The sequence below is a fragment of the Zalophus californianus genome, chromosome 1 (genome assembly GCF_009762305.2).
Source record: "Zalophus californianus isolate mZalCal1 chromosome 1, mZalCal1.pri.v2, whole genome shotgun sequence".
Lineage (NCBI taxonomy): Eukaryota > Metazoa > Chordata > Mammalia > Carnivora > Otariidae > Zalophus > Zalophus californianus.
The window spans coordinates 97,795,490-97,814,341 of record NC_045595.1 but is presented as its reverse complement, the minus strand read 5'-3'; the positions used below and the strand labels follow the sequence as shown (position 1 = coordinate 97,814,341).

Here is an 18,852-nt window from a genome sequence, read left to right as displayed (position 1 = left end):
TGATTCGAATCCAGTCCGTCATTGTCACCCATGATCAAACCAGGAGGTGCTAGAGACCTAACACCCTATGGTGCAACTTTTAAACAATGGGGAAGAGAGCCAGTGTATAAACATGCTCCTCTTCAGTTCCTCACGTGGACGATTCTGAAGGGTATTCTTCACAGCAACTTGCAGTCTCCTGCTCCGTCAAGCTTCAGTGGCCTCGAGCAGGTGATCATCTCAGAAACTAGCTTGGATTGGCTTTTCCTCCTTCATGTTTCAAGCTTCCCAGCCCCTACTCCTGTTCCTTGGAATCATTTCCCAAAATAAACCACCTGTGCAGAAGAATCTGTCTCAGAGCGGGGAGTGGGGAAGGAGAACAAGCAAAGATTTGTGTATTACCAGTCGTTAAATATTTTGACTCTCACCCCAGTACATAACCAAAACCCTATGAAAACTTTCACATCTACAAAGGAGAGGTGTACAAGTAAATTCATAACAGTAGAATAGAAAAAAAACCCAAATATCTATCAGTAAGAATGGATTATATAAATTTTGTTATTTTTTACGTCAGTGAAAATGAATTACATCAAGACAGATGACTCAAACAAAATGAGCCAATAATAATAATAATTTACAGATGAGTAATAGTTTGACCCCAGATATATGTAGCTCAAAAACATGCAAAACTAAACAATATATTGCTTGGAGTTGTCAAGAAAACCAAGAAGATTGTAATTCAGGATAGGGTTATTATGGGGAGGCACACACAAGACTTCCAGTGATGTTAATAATCTATTTCTTAAGCTGGTACATGAGGATTTATCATTATTCCTTTTTTTTTTAAGATTTTATTTATTTATTTGACAGAGAAACACAGCGAGAGAGGGAACACAAGCAGGGGAAGTGGGAGAGGGAGCAGCAGGCTTCCCGTGGAGCAGGGAGCCCGATGCGGGGCTCGAGCCCAGGACCCTGGGATCATGACCTGAGCCGAAGGCAGATGCTCAACAACTGAGCCACCCAGGTGCCCCATCATTATTCCTTATACTTCACATTTATATTTTTAGAATTTATTTTTAGAATATAAATCATAAAAAGATTTTAGGTTTGATATTAGGAAGAGATTAGTTTTATTAAGGGTGACTGTGAAATCCTTCCCCTGGCCTAACCAGCTAAATCATTCCAGAAATGAATTCAGGAGAAGGTTGTGTCCCTGGCTGAGGAAATTCCAAGGCATAGAGGACAGTCTCTGGAAGACAAGGCCTCGATTTAACACATTTTTGTATTAAGTGTCATTTCTTTTGTCAAGTCACTGGATGGATTAGGTGTGAAAACAGGATGCTGTTTAAAAATGAAGTCCGGATCTGCAACTGTCCAGACAACTGCGGATCTTTTTGTATAATAAAAAGGTGTCATTAAGAACCTGTTACTCAAAAGTGTAGTGTGGCAACACCAGCACCAGGTGGGAGCTGATTGGAAATGCAGCCTCTACACCCCACCTCAGACCTACTGATTCAGAGTCTGAATTTTAATAAGATCTCAAAGTGATTCCTGTGCACATCAAAGCTTGAGAGGCACTAGTTCAGAAGTCCTCTAGCTGCACCTACAGAAAGCAGCCTTCAGCGCTGGGAGAGGGGGCAGCACATGCAAGTTCCTCGGGTTTAACTGTAACAAACAAATTGGTGTCTTCCGTGGCCCTCTCTTTGTTGGCCCACATATTTATAGGTAGAGACTTTATTTATTTATGCTTCTTCCCTCTTTCCAACTGTGCTGGGCTATGGATGAGAGTGCCATTCAATAAAAACTTACCGAGCTTCTCTTAAGCACTGAGGGCAGGGTGGTGAATAGGATGGCATGGCTCAGAATATCAAGGAGTTTACAAGATACAGATACTAAATGAGTAGTATCTGTTTAAAAGATGCGGTTTGATGGGCAAAGAGCTGGAGATGGGGAATCAGAGGAAGCTTTACAGAAGAAAATAATCTCAGCTTAGATGAGAAGGCGCATGTAGGTGAGATGTAGGTGAACTGGGAGGTTATTCCAAGCACAAGGAATACGTATGAATGGAGCTCTTTGGGCATTTATATGTGTATATCCCATGCCTTGCGCTGTTCTTGGCATACAATAAGTACTTAATAAGTGTTTGCAGAATCAGTGTGTGTTCTGTCATATTTCAGACATCTACTCTCTGGTATGGGAGATAGTGGAAGCTTTATTTTCCTTTTCAAAGGAAATAGGATCCCTTAATGGGCAAATGAGAAGGAAGAGAGCTGAGTGTTGTGCAAATTGCTAAATTGGAACTGTGAGTGGGAACGAAAAATTGATTTACATGAATTTTCCTCCCTGAAGCAACTTGACAATTTATTCTGTTCTGGAGAATTTTCAGTTTTTGGCTTCAAAACCAAGCTGTTCCTTATTCTGAATTTCTTGGCCTGCTGTGAAACTAGCATTTAGTGTCTTTTACAGCATACCCTGATTAGGTCATGGAAATTCACAGCTAGATCGAACCAGTATATGGAAAATTTGAAACTTTCACTGCCCATTTTACTTTGTGGTGTTGGAAGGTGTTATGAAACATTGACTTTTAAATCAATTTTTTCAAAAACTATTATTTAATGATCATAATTGCCATCTTTTATTGAACACTTACTATATGTATATTACAGAGCAAAATCCTCATATTAACTACAAGAGAGTAAGTTGAACCACTTGAATATTGCCAAATATTAGCAATTCATATGGTTCAACTTAATTTTGTCTTCAGACTCTCATCTTAGAAACTTATTAAAAAAGTTTCACTGACAGCCAAAGCCCTCCTCCAAAATTAAGCACTGAGTTTTTGTTACAGATAAGGAGATCCTGACAGAGTTATAGCTCCTTATTAATATCCACCCATCTTACCCCCATTAGTCCAAGTGCTCTGTGTGTCTACCATGGTTGTTTACACATTGTACTGAAGTAGTTTACAATCCCATTTCTCCTGCTAGACTGAGTTTCTTGTGGGTGGAGGTTTTTTCTGTCTTGCCCATTTTTGTTTCGTTGTACCTAGAGTGTTTGAAAAGAACTTGTTAACTTGAAACTTTAACAAAATTTCTGGTGGAAACTTAAGAAATACTATTGATTTGTTACTGGAAAATGCATGGTAATCACTCCAGTGGGGCTTTTGCATTTTAGAATCAGTCCAAAGAGTACTGCATTTGGCATTCTTGAACTCCTAGGAGTTTATCTATGTACAATTATGCAGAAATTGTCTCTCCACCCCACCCCGGAGAAAAGTCCAAAGGTGCTCTCACTTCCCTCGCCTCCTTTAGATATTTCCTTAAATGGCATCTTTTCTGCCGCCTTCCCAGAGCACCCCTATTTAATACAAGCCACCCCTCAAACACCTTTTTCTGCTTATTCCCCTCCCCCAGCACCTATCATCTGATAGTTTACATTTTGCTTATTTCTTTTGCATATTTTCTTTCCCGTCCGCTAGAATGTAAGCTCATACGTGATTTTTCACATAGGCACTGACAAAATGTTTTAATTTTGAACAAAATGGACATGTATTTGGGGGGTGTGGGCCGCAATTTTCTCTTCAGCTTCTAAATGACATGGTGACCTGGCCTGGTTTGGATCCTATTTGCCTGGGTATTGAAGAACCCACATCCCCAGTGGTCTGTAAGCCATTGTCTGAATAATTAATTACGGGGTGCCTCACACGTGGCCTCAAAGTCACTTGTCCCCACCCTCCTCCTCCTCGCTGCTCCCGGGGAGGGGGGGCAGCCATCAAAGGCCTGGGGACTCAGAAATAACCGCCTTAGTTCCTTTTTTCCAAGAGAGATGGGGTTTTCCTGCTTCGGGCCTGGGGGATGGGGTTGGATGGAAAAGTCAAGATTCTGATCCAAGCCCAGGGGAAGGGATGGGGGGGAATGGGCGTGTCTATAATTTTAGGCCTCAGGCCTGCAGCCCGCCCCGCAGGCGGCTGGAGAGCAGAGTGTTGGAGTCACCTCGGGGTACCCATTGGGAAGCTTCGGTGAGCAACTGGAGACCACGGCTGAGCGCTTGAGGTCCCGCCCCTTCACCTCGCCGCCCCCTCCTCTCTTTGGGGAGCCTGGGGGCGGGGTTTGTTTACTCCTTGCACGCACCGCCGACCTGGCCAATCCGTGGGGAGCGGCGCCTTACGTCACTCATCCCGAGAGCCAATCGGAGCTCACCGTGCTGCTTCGCCGCCAAAGCTTGCGCGGGGGAAGCGGGGCAGAGGCTGGGTTGGGTGAGGGCGGACGAAGCAGCCTGTAATCTGTGTTGCAGCCGCCGCTGCTTCTCTGCACGCGGGCGCGCTCTGACCCTTCCTTTTCGGGCAGGCTCGCGGGCGCATGCACGGCCGGCGTCCCAGGGCCTCGAACTCCAGAGCCTCCGCTGGGCAGGCCGCGGATCGCCCACCCCTTCCCCCAGTGTGAGTCCGCCGGGACCCGGCCGCCGCCAAGCGCGGGCGCCACAGGAGTGGCGGCGCCAAAGCCGCGCCCCAGGCTCGGAAGAACAGCCCTGAGTGGCCGCCTCGTCCTCTGCAGCGGAGCGGCGGTAAGGTCCAGGGCGAGGGCGCAGGCCCGCATGCCGAGGGCCTCTGGACCCGGCCCCTCGTGTTCCCGGGCAGGTTTCCCTCCCTGCGCCTCGGGGCCCCCTCGTTACGGCGAGTCCCATCTGTTTATTCCCACGCGTTCTCCCAGGCCTGGCCGAGTAACCTCTGAGTGTCGGGGGGCCGGGGCGGGGGGGGAGTCGGAAACCCGAGAGCCCCCCTCCCCCGCCCCAGACACACACAGCAAATTGTGAGGAGGTAGCGTCCCCGTGTCACGCCTCGTGGAAGAGAGGAAGGGCTGCTTTCTACTTTCTCGGTCTGTTCAGGTCTTCAGGGCAGAACGACGGCTTCTAAGTCTGGTTTTCTGACTTTTCCGCCTTTCATGACTCACACGCCTCCATCTGTCTCTGCCAGGTGTATTTCAGAGTTAGAAAGCTTTCTGCGCTTTGAAAGAACCTCATATCCCGCAAAAGGGAACTTTTCTCTAAAGTAGAGGATCGCTTTTGGGGCCCATACACCTTTGAGAAATTCCAGAGAGCTAAGATCCCTCTCCACAGAGAAGTATAAAGGTTTTGTAGGATCTGTCCGAGACACAGTTTAGCTAAGCGGATGAGCGCTCAGTGTCTGGTACCAGCTTGTGTTATCTTGCATTGTGTGGTCTGTTTCTTCATATGTGAAATAGTAGTGACTGCCTATTCCAGGTGTTTCGAGGAGTAAATGGACCAGTCTGTGGAACGCATTTGGAACCGAGCTCACCACATATTAAGTGCTCTGCATGAGTTAGGCATTTTTATTATGGTCTACCATGAATGCCGGTTCAGAAAAGTGCCCCGTATTGTTGTTTCTCTTTTTCTGTTGAAACAGTTAACAGGCTCATCCCTTTTCATATTTACTGCTGAAGCTCCCTTTGAGCCTTTGATACGTTTCTCTTCCTCATTCTATCTCGGAGGGCTCAGACTCCCTGTCCCACTTATTTGCTCTCTTTTTAGTAAGTCAGTAACTCATTCTCTTCCTTTGCCTCCCTCCCCGAAATCTTAGTTTTGTGTATTTTCATTTGACTTCTATAGCCTGATTTTTTTCTGGGCCACTCGTCTTTTCTCTTAATGATTTGAAATTATCTTCACCTAATAAATATAGTTAAAGTTATTCATCTGTCCTCTTTACAGTGTAATCCTGATCCAGTCTGTGTTCAAAATTAAATATAAAATAATTTTGTTGATCGGACATTGCATGTTGCTTTTCCTTTTCCTTGGTTTGCCTATAATTTAGCTAAAGCTTTATCACTATCCTATTACTGTAATAAATCTTTAATAGTAGTGCCCATTCTCAAGTAACACCAGGAGAAAAATCAAATGTCTAGACCCGGGATTGTCTCACCCTTGTGTACTGGCTCTGGATGCTTTTGTTATTTATTAGAACATCTTGTGCCTGGAACTAGAGTCTAGTCCACTGGCAGACATGGTGTCTGTAGCTCTCTTCTGGCCGTACAGTCACAGTTTCAGCAATGTGGCACCTATATTTAATAAAGGCCCAATACCTATTAAACTTACTTTTGAGTTCTCTTTATTTCTAGTTGTTTAAGAGGGAAAGCGGAATTTTCAAGTGTGTAATGCTTCATATTACCATTCTGTGATCATGTAACTTTCTCCCCAATTCTTTTTAAATGTGTAGTCTGACTGGCACTTTCAAGTTTTTCCCTTGCAGCCAAAAATCTTAGCTGCCTGAGCTGTGTGTTCTCAATACAACTTGAAATTGGATGTACAGATGTTTATCCTTAATGTAAGAAGCATTTGTGGATGAAAATTACACACTAAAAGATACCCTAAAAGAGTCAAAGATTGTTTTTTTATAATTAGGAATTGAAATGTGAATGTACATTTGCTTTTTTCTTTAAAACATGATAAGAAGACTGGCTTTGTTTTCTTGCTGTTGATAATTTATGTTTTATAAAAAATGCATGATCTTTACATTGCACCACAGCTTTTTAAAGCCCTTTTAGATATTTGAAAGTTTTTAGAACACGGTGAGGAAACAAACTAAGCAAAAATGAAATTCATGACAAAAGTAGTGGATGAGAACCTAAGTATTCTGACTTCTAGTCTATTGCTTCTTTGTCAGTCAATCTTAACAGTTAACCCAGAACAAAGGGTAAGAAGGGAGAGTTTAAAATGAAGTTTTTAGCAGAGCAGGGAAACTTCTAATTTGGGCATTATACTAGATGTTGAGTAGCACGTTAGCATCTTATTTTTTAATCTTTAAACTTAAGTATGTTTCTTTTGAAGGTTAAATAATAAGCCATACTATCTAAGAATTTACTCACAGTTTACATTGTCACTTGGCAAATTTTACTTCACTTTTTTTCTGACTTTGTCATCATATTTTGACTCTTACTGCAAAATATATCATAATGGCTCTCAGAAGAAACTAGAAAGCATAGAGTTGAGTTTTTTAGATCATAGAATTATAAGTTGTAATGAATTTTAAAGATTATTATAGATACTTGCCTTTTCATACTTGAATCCTTTCCATTTTGATCTGAGACATCTTACTGTAGGAGTGGGGCATGAGTGGATTGTGAACTCTTGGAACAGGATACAGAATTATATGTATTTGTGTATTTTTCTGGAGAGAAGATTCATAGTTATCTATAGTTTCTGAGGCATAGGTATTTGGACATAACGGTATTTGGGTACATGGTTTCCTTTACTGAACCAGAAATTCCATCCTCACAGGTTCTAGTTCTGCTCTTCCATAAGTAGGTTTTCAAATATTTGAAGATACTTATTATATTCCATTAATTCTTTCTTCTTGAGACAAAATATTCTGTCTTTAACCTCTTCCAGTGATTTTATTGTTTTGATTTGAGGCTCCTTACATTACTGATGGCTTATTTGTGGATTTTTTCAGTTCATCCTCTTCTTAAAAGTGTGGTACCCACAGATATTAACTGGTAGAGAAGACCATAAGTTACCTCTCTGATTTTATGTACTTTAAGAGTAGATTTGCTTCTTTGGCAACCACACTGTACTGTCAATTCATAATAATGTCCTGGCTAAGAAGACAAACTCTGGAGCTAGCCTGTCTGAGTTTAAATCCTAACTCTACAGCTTATCAGCTGGGTAACCTTGAGTAAATTATGTAAACATTTTTTTGGGCCACAGTTTTCTCATCTGTAAAATGGGGTTTATAATAGTACCTGTCTCATAGGATTGTTAAAAGGAATAGATTGAACACATATTATGTAAAGCATTTAGAATGGCCCCTGGCATTTAAGTGCTATATACATTACCCATTATTATTGATTTTGTAGTCAACTAAAATTCTTGAGTTGTTTTGTTTATGTTTCCCAATTCTTTAATAGAATTTTTTTTGGGGGTAGGACTTTATATTTATCCAAATTAAATTGTCAGATTGGTTCCATTCTGTTGACTTAAAAAAAAAACTGATTTGGTCATGTGATAATTATGGGCTTATTTATATATCCATAGATTTGATAAACTATACGTTTGATAATGCTGACATTGCCTTCATGCAAATCTTATTAAAATGTTGACTAGGCAGGGCTAAGAACAGAGGTTTGCTCTGCTAGAGACCTCTGTTAAGGTTGATAAAAAAAACAGCTCAGGAATTCTTTGGCTCAAGTCGTTCAGACAGTTGGAAATCCAACTAATTTAGCATTATTCACCTTAAATATTTCCAAGTTTTCACAAGAAATATATAAGAACTTTAACAATTTCAATTCTTCCTAAAACCCAGATAATTTTATGTACTTCATTTTAAAAAAATCCTACCAAATAATTTTATATACTTCATTAAAAAATCCTATCAGTTCAGTAACTGTCAAGAGCAGTAATCTGTCATTATTTGTCCTTAATTAACACTATACTGGACAGTATACAGTGTATGTTGGTTACTGTCTTTCCTATGTTCACAAACTTGTCTCTGTAATGATTCTAGAATCCTGGCTGGAGTTATGTTTAACTTCAAGAAGGTTGACAGAATCACCTTTCTCCTTTTTTTTTTTTCCTTAAGTAGGCTCCACTCCCAGTGTGGAGCCAGAAGCGGAGCTCAAACCCATGACCTGAGATCAAGACCTGAGCTGAGATGAAGAGTCAGATGCTTAACTGCCTGAGCCACCTGGGCACCCCCTCCTTTTTTTGAATAGCAATACTGCATATCCTGTCTTTAGTCTTATAGCAACCTTTCCTGCTCACCATAGTTTCTGGACAGTTGTGAGCAGCAGCGTGGAAATTTCATCTGGAGCTGCATACCTTGTTGAAGGTTTGCTTGGAACAGTTAGGAATTCTCTCTAATCTTCTCATTCTCATTGAGTTTTGGTTTTCATTAATTCATTGATTAAATTTATTAAATGCCCCTTTTACACAGAATACCAGTGTTTGCTTCATCCCATGCAATCTGAATTTTCTTGATAGAGGTGCCTGAAGCGAAAAAGTAGTCCACATCCATTTCTCTCCTTTTCTCTCCGTTCCTGCTGTTACCATAGTCTGGGCCTTCTTTTTCTGTGGCCTACAGTAATAGCTTCCCATTGACCTTCCTTCTAATCTTTTTTTGTCTCTAATGCTTAAGCATTACAGCCAGAGTCATCTTTGTTTTTAAAATGTGTGGATTTCAGGGGCGCTTGAGTGGCTCAGTCGGTTAAGCGTCTGCCTTTGGCTCAGGTCATGAGATTGAGCCCTGCATGGGGTTCCTTGCTCAGCAAGGGAACCTGCTTCTCCTCTCCCTCTGCCCCTGCCCATGTGTGCTCTCTCTCTCTCACTCACTCTCTCAAATAAATAAATAAAATCTATAAAAAAATGGATTTTTAAAAATCTTTTCTTCCCCATTGGAATACTCTGTAATGATCTAATTAGATTTTTAATTTTCAGTACTTTACAACTCCTTTAGTATTTCTGTTTACTGTTCTTTTAAATTCAAGCCCCTTACCCACCCCCACCCCCAACCTTCCTTATTCTTAGGGATGATATGAACCATCAGCCAGATAAGCAAGGAGAGATGGTGACTCCCCACCAGCTGGTCTTTGTGTGAGTCACTCAGCAGACAGATATGGAGTGCTTACTATGTTACAGGCACTGTGTGAGGCACTGAGTTGACAAAGGAACATGACATAACTCAGCCCTTCAAAAATTCTAAGTGCAGGGAGGGGCGCCTGGGTGGCTCAGTCATTTAAGCGGCCCACTCTTGATTTCAACTCAGGTCATGATCTCAGGGTTGTGAGATCCAGCCTGTGTAGGGCTCTGTGGTGGGCATGGAGCCTGTTTAAGATTCTCTGTCTCCCTCTGACCCTCCCCCCTTTTCCTCCCCCCACCCCACCCCTGCTTAAGTGTGCACTCTCTCAAAAAAAAAAAAAGAATTCTAAGCGCAGGGAAAGATAGAATAGAGGAAAGTATTTGGAGAACCAGAAATCTTTTTTTAACACTAAAAAACATAATAATTTTTAACAGATTCTATTTTACTTTAAAAAGAGCCAAGTATGTTGTTACTGAAGAATGAGTTTGTTAAGGTGACCAATTCAGTCCTAGTTAAGTTAAATCAAATTGTAAAATAGCAAACTTATAAATGTGGAAAAATAGTACATATTTCACAACTGCCAACATAAAATGTTTAATCAAAACTAGAAGCAGAAGGGGGCTGGGGGGCTGGGCAAAAAGCTGTGAAGGGGGGTGGGAGGTACAGGCCTCTAGTTGTGGAATGAATAAGTCATGGGGATGAAGGTACAGCGTGGACAGAATGGTCAGAGGAACTATAATAGTGTCGTATGGTGACAGATGGCAGTTATACTCGTGGTGGGCGTAGCATAGCATATAGAGATGTGGAATCACTATGTGTACACCTGAAACTAATGTAACATTATGTGTCAGCTATAAGTCATGGGGATGAAGGTACAGCATGGACAGTATGGTCAGAGGAACTATAATAGTGTGGTATGGTGGCAGATGGTAGTTACACTCGTGGGCGTGGCATAGTGTATAGAGATGTGGAATCACTATGTGTATACCTGAAACTAATGTAACATTGTGTGTCAGCTATACTTCAATAAAAAGATAAATAAAAATAAAAATTAACAATAAATAAAAGCAGAAAAGTGGTTATATAAACCTATTCCCACTTTCTTAGAGGCTCCATCCTCAGAAGCATACAATGAGATGCTGCCTTCAAAAAAACCAAAAAACCAAAATACTGGGAGCACTCACTTCTCTTTTATAGTTCATGGAAGAGTGGACACTTAAAAAAAATCAATTTGTTAAGTTTTTCTTCACAGCATCCTTGAAATTGTGGTGGTAATATAAAGCTACCTATAAAAGAGAAGGATTTATTAAATGCTATTCAAAGGAGAGAAAGGGATGATAAGCAGTTAAGCTCAGAACATATACAACTAACAAATGGTGATCAATAAAGTGACTTTTAGGTTGGTATTTGGAAAACCTGTTAGGTAAGTAATTCTGTACTAATTAATACATTTTTAGCTGTAAAATCTTTATAAGTAGAAAATTTTGTGAGCATAATGATTATGTATTTTTAAGTTGGATAAATCTGTATTTACAGGCAACAGAATATATTACCTGTGCAGGCATTCCAAGAAACATAAACTGAAAATCAGTGTGAAAAATTCCATCATTATGTATGAAAAGTAGTAAAATTTTTGCTGATGTTAACATTCTGACTAAACATGCCATTAAATTCATACTATCCCCAGACATACTGTATCACAGTTGCTGTAAAAATAGGTACTAAAGTATTCTCTGTTCCTGAATTGAATTATTTTCTTTTATTGTTATTGTATCAGATCCAGTGGTATTCTTGGGATAATCAGGACTATTAGATACTACAACTCTGAGAAAGATCTGTTTCGAGTTACTAGTTTTGTAGACTAGTTAAAGTTATGCTTTAGGGAAAGAGTTCAAAACAATTGAATTTCCTCTCGATATAAGTGACATAAAATAAGTTTCAAGAAACTGAAATGCTAAGTAAAAACATGTGAAATTAATATTAAGGAAATGACTTTATAGAAAGGGGTCACTACAAACAAAACACTTCTCCCTCAGAACAAAGAAATTCCAAGAGAGATGTGAGAGAGATCATAGTAAGTAAAGAAGATAAGAGATTTTATTGATATAAGCTGCTCATGGAAAAAAATGAAATCCTGTTTATAAGGCCATTCCTCCATAATCTGCAAAATGTAAAAGACCATGATATATTTTCTAGGATTAAGTAAGAAGATAAAGATCCACGGTCTGAATATTTTGTATTCATTATGAATTTATAATGGCTTACTTTACCCAACACCTACTATGTGATAAGGATCTCAATTAATTCTCCCCCAAAGTGTATGACATAGGTTTAATGCCTTTCATTTTACAGATAAGGACACAAGTTACTTTACTGGGATCAGAAAGGCAATAATAGCAGAATGCTATTCAGAATGCAACATGAATCTGTATGAACGTGTATGAATCTGTATGACTCTAGTGCTAGTCACTTCACTATATTGCCGTTCTAAAATACTGTCTTAGGACTTTAACATTCATGGAAGAACCCAACAATCTTTATAGCTTCTTCCTAGTTGGTCTTTCCAGTATAGTTTCTGTTTTTTTCTAGAGTGTTGTGAATTCATCCAAATACAAGTGAGTGAGTGACTTGAAAATTAGCCATTGTTTTTGACTGATCATCCTTTCACTACATCACTGTTTACTAATTTATTTTTTTTAAAGATTTTATTTTATTTATTTGAGAGAGAGAGAATGAAAGATAGCACAAGAGGGAAGAGGGTCAGAGGGAGAAGCAGACTCCCCGCAGAGCAGGGAGCCTGATGCGGGACTCGATCCCGGGACTCCAGGATCATGACCTGAGCTGAAGGCAGTTGCTTAACCAACTGAGCCACCCAGGCACCCACTGTTTACTAATTTAAAAAATAGACAGTTTCTGTGTAATGTATGTGATATCCTAAATTCAGCTGTATTTTAGTTAATTGGTTAAATCATGATTATGAACTGTGAATTTATTATACTGATGGGTTTGCTGTGAATAAAAATAAGTACATACTTAGATAAGGCATTAACCTAACTTCTTTGTAACAAAAATAATTTTGTTTTATTGTAAGGTCTATATTATGTGTCACATGTCCTTTTGAATTATTCAAAAATTATATGTAGGCTAAAAGAAAAAATGGATATAATGAAATGATGTAAAATCTTGATGTGGGGATGAGAGAAGAGAAAAAGGCTAAAAGTGTTTCCAGAAAGTAAGAAGGATAAAAATATGATGGCAAATATTAGTGGTAGTGTTTATTGTTAGTCACAGAGCAGGAGTACCATGTATTTTGTAGCCACAGATGCGGTGGCCAGTTCAGTTTATGTCTGGGAAATTGAATAGGCAACAAGAAAATAAGTGTATTTATTTATTTTTATTATTTTTTTTTTTTTAAGATTTATTTATTTATTTATTTATTTGAGAGAGAGAGAATGAGAGATAGAGAGCACGAGAGGGAAGAGGGTCAGAGGGAGAAGCAGACTCCCTGCCGAGCAGGGAGCCCGATATGGGACTCGATCCCGGGACTCCAGGATCATGACCTGAGCCGAAGGCAGTCGCTTAACCAACTGAGCCACCCAGGCACCCAGAAAATAAGTGTATTTAAAAATAAGATTGATAGTACATATCTTCATGTACTGTAGATAGCAGTAGAAAGTAGAATAGATAGCAGAAAAGGATTTTTTTTTCCTCTTCCCCTTTACTCTAGGCATATATTGAAGCATTCTGACAAACTGCTGAATGGAACTCAGATTGGCTATCTATCTAAGTATTGAAACTCTCTGACTTATTTAGTACTTATTCCTGTTTCTGTGAAATTCACTCCAGTATTTTACCCTGGAAAGAAACAGTTTTTGACTCAGATTGGCCTTCAACGAAAACAAAAAAACTATTAATTTGACTGACTTTTACATAAAACTTTTTTGATTATTTTTTATCATCTTAACTTCCTCAAGGGTAGAATAATCCTCAGCCCATCATCTAGTTATTTATTAGGCTTCCTAGAACAATAGGCAGAACATGAAGCAATTTTTCGTGTTGTGACTAAAGCAGTTTTGATGAATTTTACGAAGTTAATCTACATCTATTTTAAGTAACCAGTCTATGATTGGTAATATTTTTATGTCCAGTATTAGAAGTTCTCACAGTTTACATTTCTAGTGCTTACTGTATGTGAATCTTATTGCATCTGATATTCCCCATTAAGACACTTCCTGTTTTATCTCTTCTTTGTCTTAAGAGTGTGCTCTAGGAGATCAGGTGGGTAAGGATGAGGAAGTAAAGCAGGCCAGTTGTGCTTTCTGGATTCTTCTGGGCTTAGGGTCTCAGGTTTGTCTTTTTGACTTCTAGTATTAATATTTGGCTGTTACCAGGGATGCCTATGTGGCTCAGTCGGTTAGGCGTCTGCCTTTGGCTCAGGTCATGATCCCAGGGTCCTGGGATCGAGTCCCACATTGGGCTCCCTACTCAGTGTAGAGCCTGCTTCTCACTCTCCCTCTGCCTGCCGCTCCCCCTGCTTGTGCTCTCTCTCTCTCTGTGTGTCAAATAAATAAATAAAATGTTAAAAAAAATTGGCTGTTATCCATTTTAACATTTTCTAAAAGAAAGGCTTTCTTCATATTTTTAATCCCATTCTCCAGAGTTAAACTCATGTTTTTAAAAAACTATACTTTTTATTGAAAAGTGGTAGATTTTTTAAATTCCACAGATTTTCACTAACTAAATAACAACTGTATAACCAGCACCTTAGATCCAGAAACAGACCATTACCAGCACCTTAGTATCCCTTTGCAGTCATGAACTCCTCTTCTAGGGAACTAGCCTAACTTCTAAGAGCATGGATTGGTAAATAACCATAACCACATCTACTTTTAGTTCTTTTGATGGTTATCACTCTTAATGGTATAATTATTGCTCTGTTTCCTTAAAAAAACTTTTTATTTTGAACTAATTTTAGACCTACAGGAAAGTTGTAAAAGTTGTATAGCAAGTTTAATTATGTCCCTCAGCCCATTTCCCCTAATGTTAACATTTTATATAATTGTAGTATAATTATTAAGAGCAAGAAACTAACACTGGTACAATATTATTAGCTAAACTACAGACCATATTTGAATACTGTCAGTTTTTTCACCAATGGTCCAAGATCCTGTCCAGGTTCCTACATTGCATTTAGTTGTTATTTCTATTTAGTCTTCTCTATTGTCTAATAGTCTTCAGTTTTTCTTTGTTGCATGACTTTGACACTTTTGAAGAGTACTGATTGTATATTTTTCAGAATCTCCTCTATTTGGGTTTGTCCATTGTAGTCTCATGGAAGTGCATTTACGCATTTTTGGTAAAAATACCACAAAGAATGATGTGTCTTTCTTTCTTCACAGAACATATCAAGGGGCTCATCATGTCAATACATTTTATCATTAGTGATGTTTACTTGGCCACTTGGTTAAGTTGATGGATGCCTGGCTTCATTTTTTTTACATCCAGATCTCTAATCCTTTGGAATTTATTCTTGTGTATGGAGTGAGATCTGGCACTAATTTTATCTTTTTCAAAATGGCTACCTAGCACTTTTTATTAAAAAGTTCATCTTTTTAACTGGTACAGAAAAGCATTTGAGGGAATCCAACACTTTTTCATGACAAAAACACTCAACAAACTAAGAACAGAACAAAACTACCTCAACATAATAAAGACCCTTATGGAAAGCCCACAGCTAACATCATACTCAGTGGGGAAAGACTAAAAGCTTTTCTTCTAGAGGTACCTGGTAGCTCACTCAGTTGGGCGTCAGACTCTTGATTTTGGCTTGGGTTGTGATCTCAGGGTCATGGAATTGAGCCCGGCATCAGGTTCTGTGCTAGGTGGGTCTGGCATTCTTTCGCTCTTCCTCTGCCCTTGTGCACACGCGTGTGCGTGCGTGCTCTCTCTCAAATAAATCTTAAAAAAAAAAAGGCTTTTGTTTTAAGTTCAGGAATAAGACAGGGATGTCTGCATTTACCACTTCTATTTAACATAGTACTGGAATTCCTAGCTAGAGCAATTAGGCAAGAGAAAGAAATAAAAGGCACCTAAATTGGAAAAAAGAAGCAAAATGATCTCTGCTTATAGACAATAAGATCTTATATGTAGAAAATCCTAAAATTTTCCATACAAAAACCTGTGACAACTGATAAATTCAGCAGAGTTGCAGGATAAAAAATCAACACACAAAAATCAGTTGCATTTCTGCACACCAACACAGTGAACAATTCTAAAAGGAAATTAAGAAAATTCCATTTAGGATAGCATGAAAAAGAATGAAATGCTTGGTACACAGGTACACTGAAAACTACAAAACATTGCTGAAAGAAATTAAAGAAGCTACAAATGGACAACCTGGTCATGGATTGGAAAACTTAATATTGTTAAAATACACAAAGTGATATACAGATTCAATGCAATCCTTATCAAAATCTCAGTGATGTTTTTTTATGGAAATAGAAAAATCCATCCTCAAATTCATATGGAATCTCGAGGGACTCTATATAGCTAAAACAGTCTTGAAAGAGAACAAAGCTAGAGGACTTACCCTTCTCAATTTCTTTTTTTTTTTTAAGATTTTGTTTATTTATTTGACAGAGAGACACACCGAGGGAGAGAACACGAGCAGGGGGAGTGGGAGAGGGAGAAGCAGGCTTCCCGCCAAGCAGGGAGCCCGGTGTGGGGCTCAATCCAGGACCCTGGGATCATGACCTGAGCCGAGGCAGACGCTTAACGACTGAGCCACCCAGGCACCACCATCACCCTTCTCAATTTCAATACTTATTGTAAAGCTTCAGTAATCAGTTAATCAGTGGACTATAATAGTCAAGAGTAAACCCTTGCATATATGGGCAGATGATTTTCAACAAGGGTGTCAAGACCCTTTAATGGGGAAATGACAGCCTTTTCAACAAATGTTGGGAAACGATATCCACATGAAAAAGAATGAACTTGGACCTTACTTTATACCATACACAAAAATTAACTCAAAATGAATCAAAGACCTAAACTTAAGAGTAAAACTACAAAACTCTTAGAAGAAATGGTAGGGAAGAAACTTTATGAGTTTTGATTTGGCAAAGATTTCTTGGACCAGGGGAACCAAGGTGGTGCAATTGTTTAAGCATCTGATTCTTGGTTTGGGTTCAGGTCCTGATCTCAGGGTTGTGAGATAGAGCCCCACATGGGGCTCTGCACTCAGTGTGGAGTCTGATTGAGATTCTTTCTCCCTCTTGCTCTCCCTCTGTCCCTCCTGCTCTCTCTCTCTCTCTGAATAAATAAATCTTAAAAAAAAAAAAAAAGATTTCTTGAACCTGATACCAAAAGCACAAGTACCAAAGTAAAAATAGGTAAATTGGACTACATTAGAATTTAAAACTTCTCTGCATCAAAAGACACCATCAACAGAGTGAAAAGACAACCTCTGGAATGGGAGAAAATATTTATAAATCATATGTCTCTTAAGGAGTTAATTCTAGAATATATAAAGAAATTCTACCAAAAAACAACCTGATTCAAAAATGGATAAAGGACTTGAATAGACATTTCTCCAAAGGAAATACACAAATGGCCAACCAGTATATGAAAACAAAGAAAATGCAAATCAAGACCACAAGGAGATATTACCTCACATTTTTTAGGATGGCACTCATCAAAAAAAAAAAAAAGAAAAAAGTGTTGGTGAGGATGTGGAGAAATTGGAACCCTTGTACACTGTGTTGGTAGGAACAAAAAATGGAACAGCTACCACGGAAAACAGTTTGGAAGTTCCTCAGAAAATTAAAAATGGAATTACCAGGGCGCCTGGGTGGCTCAGTTGCTCAGGTCATGATCTCAGGGTCCTGGGATTGAGCCCTGCATCAGGTTCTCTGCTCAGCGGGGAGCTGCTTCTCCCTCTCCCTCCACTGCTCCCCCTGTTTGTTCTCTCTCTCTCTCTCTGTCAAATAAATAAATAAAATCTTTTTTAAAAAATGGAATTACCATATGTTTCAGCAATTCCACTTCTGGGTATATACTCAAAAGAAAGTGGAGTTTTGGGGTGCTTGGGTGGCTCATTCAGTTAAGCGTCTGACTCTTGGTTTTGGCTCAATCATGATCTTAGGGTCATGAGATTGAGCCCTGCGCTGGGCTCTGCACTCAGCGCAGAGTCTGCTTGAGAGTCTCTCTCCCTTCCCCTCTGTCCCTCCCCCTGCTCATGCACATGCACACACTCTCTCTCTCTTAAATAGATAAAATCTTAGAGTAGAGTCTTGAGGTATTTGTGTACCCATGTTTACAAAAGGTGGAAGCAACCCACGTGACCATCAACAGATGAATGGATGAGCAAAGTGTGGCATATGCATACGATAAAATATTATTCAGACTTAAAAAAGGAAGAAAGTTCTGACACTATAACATGGATGAACCCTGAGGACATTATGCTAAGTGAAATAAACCAGTTACAAACAGACAGATCCTGTATGATTCTACTTATATTCTACTTAAAGTAGTCAGAACCACAGAGACAGTAGAATGGTGGTTGTCAGGAAGTGGGGGGATTGGGAGTATGTGGAGTAATTGTTGAAGGGTTATGGAGTTTGTTTTTCAAGATGAAAAGAGTTCCAGAGATTGGTTATATGAAATTTGAAATACTTGATGCTGCTGAACTCTACACTAAAAAATGGTTAAGATACCAAATTTTAGGGGTGCCTTACTAGCTCAATTGGTAGAGCATGTAACTTTTTAAGTAGGCTCACGGAACTTGAACTCACAATCCCAATCAAGACCTGAGTCAAGATCAGGAGTGTGATGCTCAACTGATTGAGCCGCCCAGGCACCCTGAGCCTGCAACTATTGATCTCGGGGCCCTAAGTTCAAGACCCAGGTTGGGCGTGGAGACTACTTAAAAAAAGAAAAAAAAAAGATAGTAAATTTTATGTTGTGTGTATTTTACCACAACTTTAAAAGTCACCTAAAAAAAGTCTACCTTCACTCAGTGATTGGAGATGCCACCTTTGTCATATACAAAATTTTCATATATATTTGGATCTAATTCTGGACTTTCTATACTATGTCCCTGATCTGTTAGTCTATTCATGAATCTGTTACCACAGTGTTTTAATTACAGAAGCTATCTAGTATTTTTAATGTCTGGTAAGGCTGTTCTCCATATTTTTTTGGTACTTGGTTTGTTTTTTTTTTAAAGATTTTATTTATTTATTTGACAGAGACACAGCGAGAGGGAGAACACAAGCAGTGGGGAGTGG

At 39.3% G+C, this 18,852-nt stretch overlaps 1 protein-coding gene across 4 annotated transcripts in view; it reads left to right on the top strand.

Moving 5' to 3' along the window:
* The first annotated feature begins 4,247 nt into the window (after positions 1-4,247).
* Positions 4,248-18,852, top strand: part of TFDP2 (transcription factor Dp-2) — a 171,957-nt gene continuing 157,352 nt past the window's right edge. For all 4 annotated transcript variants that reach the window (XM_027584905.2, XM_027584902.2, XM_027584901.2 and 1 more), the window contains exon 1: positions 4,248-4,542. The gene's annotated coding sequence lies outside the window, so the exon portion shown is untranslated. The remainder of the gene's footprint in view (positions 4,543-18,852) is intronic.